The sequence below is a fragment of the Echinops telfairi genome, unplaced genomic scaffold (assembly GCF_000313985.2).
Source record: "Echinops telfairi isolate 266 unplaced genomic scaffold, ASM31398v2 ScPeMD7_2291;HRSCAF=2852, whole genome shotgun sequence".
Taxonomy (NCBI): domain Eukaryota; kingdom Metazoa; phylum Chordata; class Mammalia; order Afrosoricida; family Tenrecidae; genus Echinops; species Echinops telfairi.
The window spans coordinates 41,094,003-41,101,449 of NW_022106189.1; positions in this window are offsets into that span (position 1 = coordinate 41,094,003).

The following is a 7,447-nucleotide window of genomic DNA, read 5'->3' on the forward strand; positions in this document are numbered from 1 at the left end:
GTGCATTGTGATGAGTTGTACAAGCCCCCAATAAAATGATTTAATTTTAAAAAATGGACTTGTTTAGCCTTTTGGGCGCAGAGTTGCTTTTTCTATATGTTTTAGTGAATACGTCCGTATCAGATATATCATTGTCAAACATTTCCCCTTAGTCTCTAGGCTCTCTTTTTACTTTCTTAATAAAGTTCTCTTAACAGCCTCAGTATTGAATTCTTGGAGGTCCCAGTTACCAAATTCTTCCTCTGTTATCTGTGTACTTTTAGTTTTGTGTTATTATGCTGAAAATTAGACTTCTTGGCTTTGACGCTACGCTATCTTACTAGAACTTTACAGTTTTAGCTTTACCAGGAACGTCTTTGATTCATTTAGAGTTAGCTTTTCAATATGGTGTGAAGTCTGGCTCCAGATTCGTTTTCTCTGCAGATGAATGTACAGTTTTACCATCATTAGAAAATATTTCTTCCACAAAGACTAGCTGAGTGCAGATGGAGGGATTTATTTGTCTATTCTGCTCCAAGGTCCATGTGGCTCCGGTCAAACCAGCACCAGGCTGTTTTGCTTACTGTGTCTGTGTACAGTTTGAGGTTGGGAACGGTGAGGTTTTCTACTCTGTTCTTCTTCAAGATTGCCTTTGGTATTCATGGCATCTTTCCTTTCCATAGAGAACTGGAGACACATTTTCCCATTTCATTCAAGAACACTGGTTGGGAGTATGTTGTTTCCATAGATGACTTTGGTTAGTATTAGTGTGCTTGCAATGTTAAGTCTTCTACTCCATAAACACGGAATGGTTTTATCCCTTATGAAGATCTCATAGTGTCTTGCAGTGGTGTCTTATACGTGTTTCACATCTGGGTTAGGTTTAAACCTAAGTGTGCTATCCTATTGTAAATGGTGTTATAGAAAGCTATTGTGAATGGTACTGATTTCATTCTCATCTAAGAAATCTAAAGCTTTAATTTTTAATTCTTTATGTATCTCATTCATTTTTAGGCAAAGTGGCATTCAGTTTCCATATAGTTTTCCTTGTTCTTTCTGTTATGAATTTCTAGGTTTTTACCATTATGCCTAGGGAAGATGCTTTAGATTATTTCAATACTTTTAATTTCCCAAGGCTCACTTTGTGGCCTAAAATCTGTTTTATTCTGCAAAATGACTGTGTGTTGAATTAGAATGTGTGCTGTGCTACTGTGGAATGGCATGTTCTGTATACATCTGAGAGGTCAAGGTGATTGATTGTGTTATTTAGATTTTTTTTGTATCTTTGTTGACTTTCTTACTAGTTTTCTGTCTATCATCAAAAGTGGTGTTAAAGTTTCTTATACATATTTGAAAGCTTTCTCCTTTCAATTCTGGTGGTTTTCTGAATTTTGAAGCTCTGTAATTGGGTGCATATATGTTCATTGTGGCTTCGGCTCGCAAATTATTGATTATGATACAGTGCTCTTTATGGTCCCTTATAAGGGAGTTTGACATAAAGCATATAAAATTGTCAGAGACGATGATGACTACTGCTGCTATCTTTGGGCCATTTTCTCTGTGCTGTGGCCAATTCCAAAGGCGCTCCGGATCTCCTCTGCTTGACTGTCTCATCGCAAGCCTCCTGCCAGAAGCTGTCCCTTCCCTATCCCAAGTGCTTCTCCAAAGCTCTGGAATCTCATCGCTCACAGTCATTGCCAAAGGGTGAGGGAATTAAAACCTCTGGGGAACCTTTACTCAATGGAGTTTTTGGGAGGACAGTCCAGCCTCTGGCATCGAGTAAACGAGCCCTGAGGGCATTCTCTTCGCCTCTCACGCGCCTCGGTGGCATCGACTCCCCCTGCCCCTAGCAGCCAGCCCAATAGCACTTTTCTTTTAAAGATCATTTTATTGGAAGTTAACGTAGCTATCATATCACTCAAGCAGTGCTGTACAATTGCTACCACAATCAGTTTCAACACATGCTCTTCTATCTTGAATTCCTTGATATCATCTCCCCTTTGCTCCCCTCCCCAACTTGTAGCCCCGAGGAACCCTTATTCTACTTGTTGATTCTAGAGGCACATCAATCCTGGGTTTCATACACCAGAAAACGTATAACAAAAATGCAATGACAAAATACCTCAGTACTAAAGCCCAATATGAAAACACACACACACACACATAAAATTGAAAAATAGATCAAGCCCATTGTGTGTCAGCGGGGGGATCAAGTAACAAGGTTTTAACCATTTGTATCAGGCTTATCATTTGGATTTCCTATAGTCATCTCTTCAATACTCCCTGTTTGGTAACTAGTTTACTTCCTTCCCTCCATTACGGATAGAGGGAACTCACCGGAAGCTTATTTCCTCTGCAAATCCCACAAACATACCTTGGGCTTCCGCTATCCTTCTTAGCTTTTTGCCAACCAGAATCTCACAATTCAGGCTCCAATACTAGTCCCTCCTTCAGCTGCGGATTATGTGACTTACAATCCTCGGGTCACGGATGTTGGTGTTCTTCTTCCATGTGGACTTAGTTCACATCTCACTTAGACGGCTGCTTGTGTGGAAACAAACCTCTAAGACCCCAGACCCCAGACACTGCAACAGCACTTTCTTATGCTGGCTCTCCCTCCTCGATGTCTCAGAATCCTCACACCTTCACGCCTGTTTTCTTGGGTCAGTTCCTGAATAAACGATGGGACCTTGAGCGCCTCTCATGCTGCTGGGGGTCAGCGTCATTGCCATGTCATTGCCATCGAGTCGGCTGACTCATGGGGACCGTGCGTGCAGCAGGAAGCCATTCTCCTTGTGCCGCACCGGCCTCAGGACCTTCCGTCTGTCTGAGTCCGTCCTCTCGGCGGTTGTGTCAGTTCACCTCCTCGGGGGTTCCCCTTGTTTGTGCCGACTCTCTACTTGCCCACACACGATGTCCTTTTCTAGTGATGGCCCTTTCCTGTGGGCGCATTCAGGATCAGCGATCTGAAGTCTTGCTTCGAAGGGGCGTCTGGCGCTCGTTCTCTTCAGGCGGGTTTGTTCGTTTTGTCGGCCCACGGTTGACTCTATATCCTTTGCCGACACCCCCGTTCCAAATGCATCTCCTCTCCTGTTGTCCTGTTTGCACGCTCCAGTGTATGTCTGCCCAGGAGGCGACCAAAAAGACCATGGCTTGGATCAAGGGGCACCTTAGTAATCAAAGTAACTTCTTGGCTTTTAAAAACTCAACAGAGGTTCGCTGTAACAGATACACCTGATGAAATCAGTCAGTGGATTTCTTGACTGCTGTGTCCATGGGTGCTGGCTGTGATTTTACCTCTACCAAAATATGTGTTTGTTGAGTTGATTCTTAGTCGCAGTGATCCTACAGGAGCGTTTAACATGGCCCCAGAGGACCCCCAGGGCTGTAATCATTATGGAAGCAGGCTGGTATGGCGTTCTCCAGCACAGTGGCCGAGGGCTTCAAACCAGTGATATTTCAGTGAACAGGCAAGCCCGTAACCGCTGTGCCACCAAGGCTCCTGACTGCACAAGGCCCTTGAGCTGATTCCGACTCATAGTGACCCTACAGGGCAGGGTAGAACTGACGCCCTCTGTGGGCTTCTGAGATGGTAACTCTTCTTGAGAGTCAAAAGCCTACTCTTTCTCCTAAGGACCTGCTGGTGGCTTCCAATGGCCTGCTTTGCAGTTAGCAGCCCAACACATAACTATTATCCCACCAGGGTTCCTCAAAGATTCCCAAGGGTCCCCAAATTGAAATGTCAACTTAAAAGGTAAGTAGCCCTTGAATGAACCCATGGAGGTGTGTGCTAGGCCAGGTATGGGCTGCCTCGGGTCCTTAGGCTTCTGGCTCCCCAGAGGTGACTTCAGCCTGCCCTTCAGTGTTCACTTCTCTAGGGAGTGACACCTACCCACAGAGGTTTCGCCTTCCTCACAGCTGGGCCCACGCACGACCACAAGTGAGTCATAAGGAAAACATGGGAGCCTTGTCCCTGGCCGTTGAGTTCTCCATCCTCAAACCACACTTAGGCTTTTATATATGTATTGGGATGACTCAGCGGAAACTTTTGGCCAAATGGATCACCATAGCAACTTTCAATAGACATCCAGCATGCAAATCAGGGGGCAGAAAGGGCCGCTTTCTGAATAGTCCAACACCTCCGCCCTCAGACTTCTTATGAGATACTTTGCAGGTGGAGGGCAACTTCTCCGTGAGGATGGTCAGCACCTTGGTGAATCTGTTGCTCTCTTCTGATGCCGGATGAGGAAAAGCAAAGACCTAGGGGTAGTTTCTACCTTCTAGGCAGAGAGACATAGGATGCTGGGAGATGGAGGTTTGCCTTGTGTATCGGCCATTGATCAGTCTTGTGATCGTGACCACGCTATGAAACGTCTCTGAGCTGCAGTAAAAATTTTTTTTTCAATCAGTACAATGGCGACAGAAATACTTTCTTCATGGTGTGCCTGAAAAGGTGACGAGCATGTGCTTGGTAAGTATTAGTCTCTCCATAAATGCTGGTCGTTGGTGTCAGCTGCTATCAAATTGGTCCTTGACTCGTGGTAATACTATGCACAAAAGAACTGAAAGGGGCCTGCCCCTGTTCCCGTAATTGCTTGTGGAGCTGTCTATTGTGACCCATACGGTTTTCATTGGCTGGCTTCAGGAAATGGAATACTAGGTCTTTCTTTCTAGACTCCAAACCAAACCAAGAAAATGAACCAAACCCATTGCCAGAGAGTCCATTCTAATCCTAACGCCTTCGTGGGACTGCTCTGTGGAGTTTTTGAGACTAGAAATCTGTATGGGAGTAGACATCCTCATCTTTCTCCCACTGGTGAGGTTGAACCAGCAACCTTGCTGTTAGCAGCTCAGCACTTACCCCACTGACTCCCTAGGAATTGTTGCCGAGTCTCCCTTCATTTGGGAACTCTGCACATACCTGCTTAGCAACAGTCCAGCCTCCGTGGATGGACAGGTGGCAACTGTGTGTGCGGTGCGTTTACCCGGAGTCAGCTGAACTCTCCTGCACGGAAGATAAGAAGCTACCATGGAACCACCAACCGCTCTCCGTTGAGTGACAGTCCCTGCTGATGTCCTCTCTGGACCTTCTGAAGCCTTGTTTGTTTTCTTTTCCAGGCTTCTGTCTTTCATGAGATGAACAGTTCTGAACGAAACATGGTGTGGATCCTCAGAGAGGAATGCCATTGCCTTGTCTTCTCTCAAGGGGTCCAGGGTATTGCTGAGAGGTAGGATGGAAAGAGGGCTATTGGGCGAAGAGATGTGAATCTGGTTTGAATGCATGGTAATGGCCTCTTGCTTAGAAACAAACCAAAAGAGCTGTTCACACACTTCAGTTCTTGATGGCCAGGAGCCCTACCAGTTAAGGTTCCAGAATCTTCTCTAGAGCATTAGAAAGGCTCAGGACTCAGGTTCACCACTGGGGTTTGTAATCACAAGCTCCATGTAGCCCTTCATGCTCTGCCGAAAGTCATGAGTCAATCCACCTCGTTCCTTCATTTCTTGGCCAAATTTAGAGAGAGCCTCGCAGTAATGCTCCATCTTAAATATGCTCCAGGTGGTTTCCCTTGGCCAATGAACATGAAGTGCTACTTTCATCATTCTATTCTTTCCATCAACAAATTAAAAGATCCAAATTCTAAGAATATCAATTTCTCCAGGGTGGGACTTGAGGTCAATGGCAGGTGGAGAGCTATTTATACTGTCTTTCCCCTTTTAAAATTAGACTAATTCTCAAATAGTGGTGCAATAACGGGTCGCATGTCTAGCAGAAATTCAATGATCATTAACAATAATGGCTGGCGATAAAAAGAAAAAGCATATATAAGAAGGGCCTTCAAAAATTCCACTGTGTTTTGGGTTTTTTTAGTTCCACTTTTCTATGAACTCTTTTGAAAGCCTCCTATATTTAGGTCATCTATTTTGACACACGTACCAAACACACACTGCCTACTCCTGTAAAGAGTTGCTCTTTAAACTCACAGGGACAGTGCTACTCAGCCCTACGGAGTTGCCGTGAGCTGGAATCAACTCGATGGGTGTGAGTTTGTGTGTGTTTAATGACTGGTTCGTCCCGGTTTACCAATCCAATTCAGCTACATCAGGTGGCCGTCAACCAGATCTATAGGGTTAATTTGCTTCTTTTAAGGCAGCGCAGGGAGCATGGCACAGGGAGAGTCCACGCTGTTCTCGTGAGCAGCGCCTACCCCGAGGACTAGGTGGAGTTTGGTGCTGCTTGGGAAATTGGTCGTCGGGAGTGGCCAGGCATGTTCCTGGTGGCACGTGAGGCTCTGCTTTTCAGAGGATCCCCCATCATTCCAGCAGGGAGTTTCAGGTGTGGCAAGAGGAATGTAAAAATGTTCTTGAGGCATAGCAATTACAAAAACACCGGCCTCAAGGAGGATCAGCATTGCCTCTCTCAACCTGCCTTCACAGACATTAAAAGGGTGGGTCATGGCCTAGGACACTCTGGGAGCAGGCGTTGTCCCTGGCACAAGAAGAAGGTCATCAGATAGCATCGTCTGAGCCATTACCATGGCGGCAGAGAACTTGGTGGAGTGGTCACACAGGGACGGCATGGAGACACTGTCTGTACCCAACAGAAAGATGGAAACAGGTCCAAGAGTTTCAGCACCCAGGTTCCAATCCTCTTGCCCTCCTTGCCAACACCACCTGGTGAGAGAGAGCGAGAGAGCGCGAACGAGAAGTGGAGGAGGAGGAGCGTGGTTGTCAGGTGGAGAGGATGTTTTCTCTGAGCAAGTTCATTGCAGTCTATAAATGTTCACTGGAGGGAAACCTAGTTTATGAAGAGCAGAGCTGTTGCGTGCGCCTTCTTTGTGTCAGATCCTGCGCTGACCACCAGTCCCCAGCCTCCTGGAGGTGGCTCTATAGAGATAGTCAGACACGCATGCCTGAGATGAAAACAGGTAGTGGTACATCCTACGATGGAAAGAAATATGTGAAAGCCGAAGACTGATGCTGGATTGCTTTCCAGAGAAAGAGAGATGGGGTAACACATGAGCAAAGCAGCCACCCCGCCAATATTGCTGTTGATAGCAATATAAAAGAAAATGCAAAGTCGTCATTGTGGGGGAAACTGAACTTGATTGGGTTTGGTTTACTGTTTTCTAGGACTAATATGTTCTCCATTCTTAATTCCATATGAGGGATGTCATCATCTTTCATCTTCCAGCTCTTGAGGTCTCTAAGAGGTATCCCTCAGCCACATTGAGAAACACAGACCACCCCCAACTCCTGCTGCCCAACCAAGGGCTCCGGAGGAATCCCAAGAAGAAATGATGCCTGAAAAGAATGACTCATGATCAAAAGGAGGAAATGTAGAACAGAACTTCAAATGCTCACAACCTCCAGACTTCCTGGAGTCTGGTCCTTGATGACCCCAGAAACTATTGCCCCGTGGTCCTCTTAAAACCTTAAGCCAAAAAGATCCCCTGAGGGAGGGGGCAGT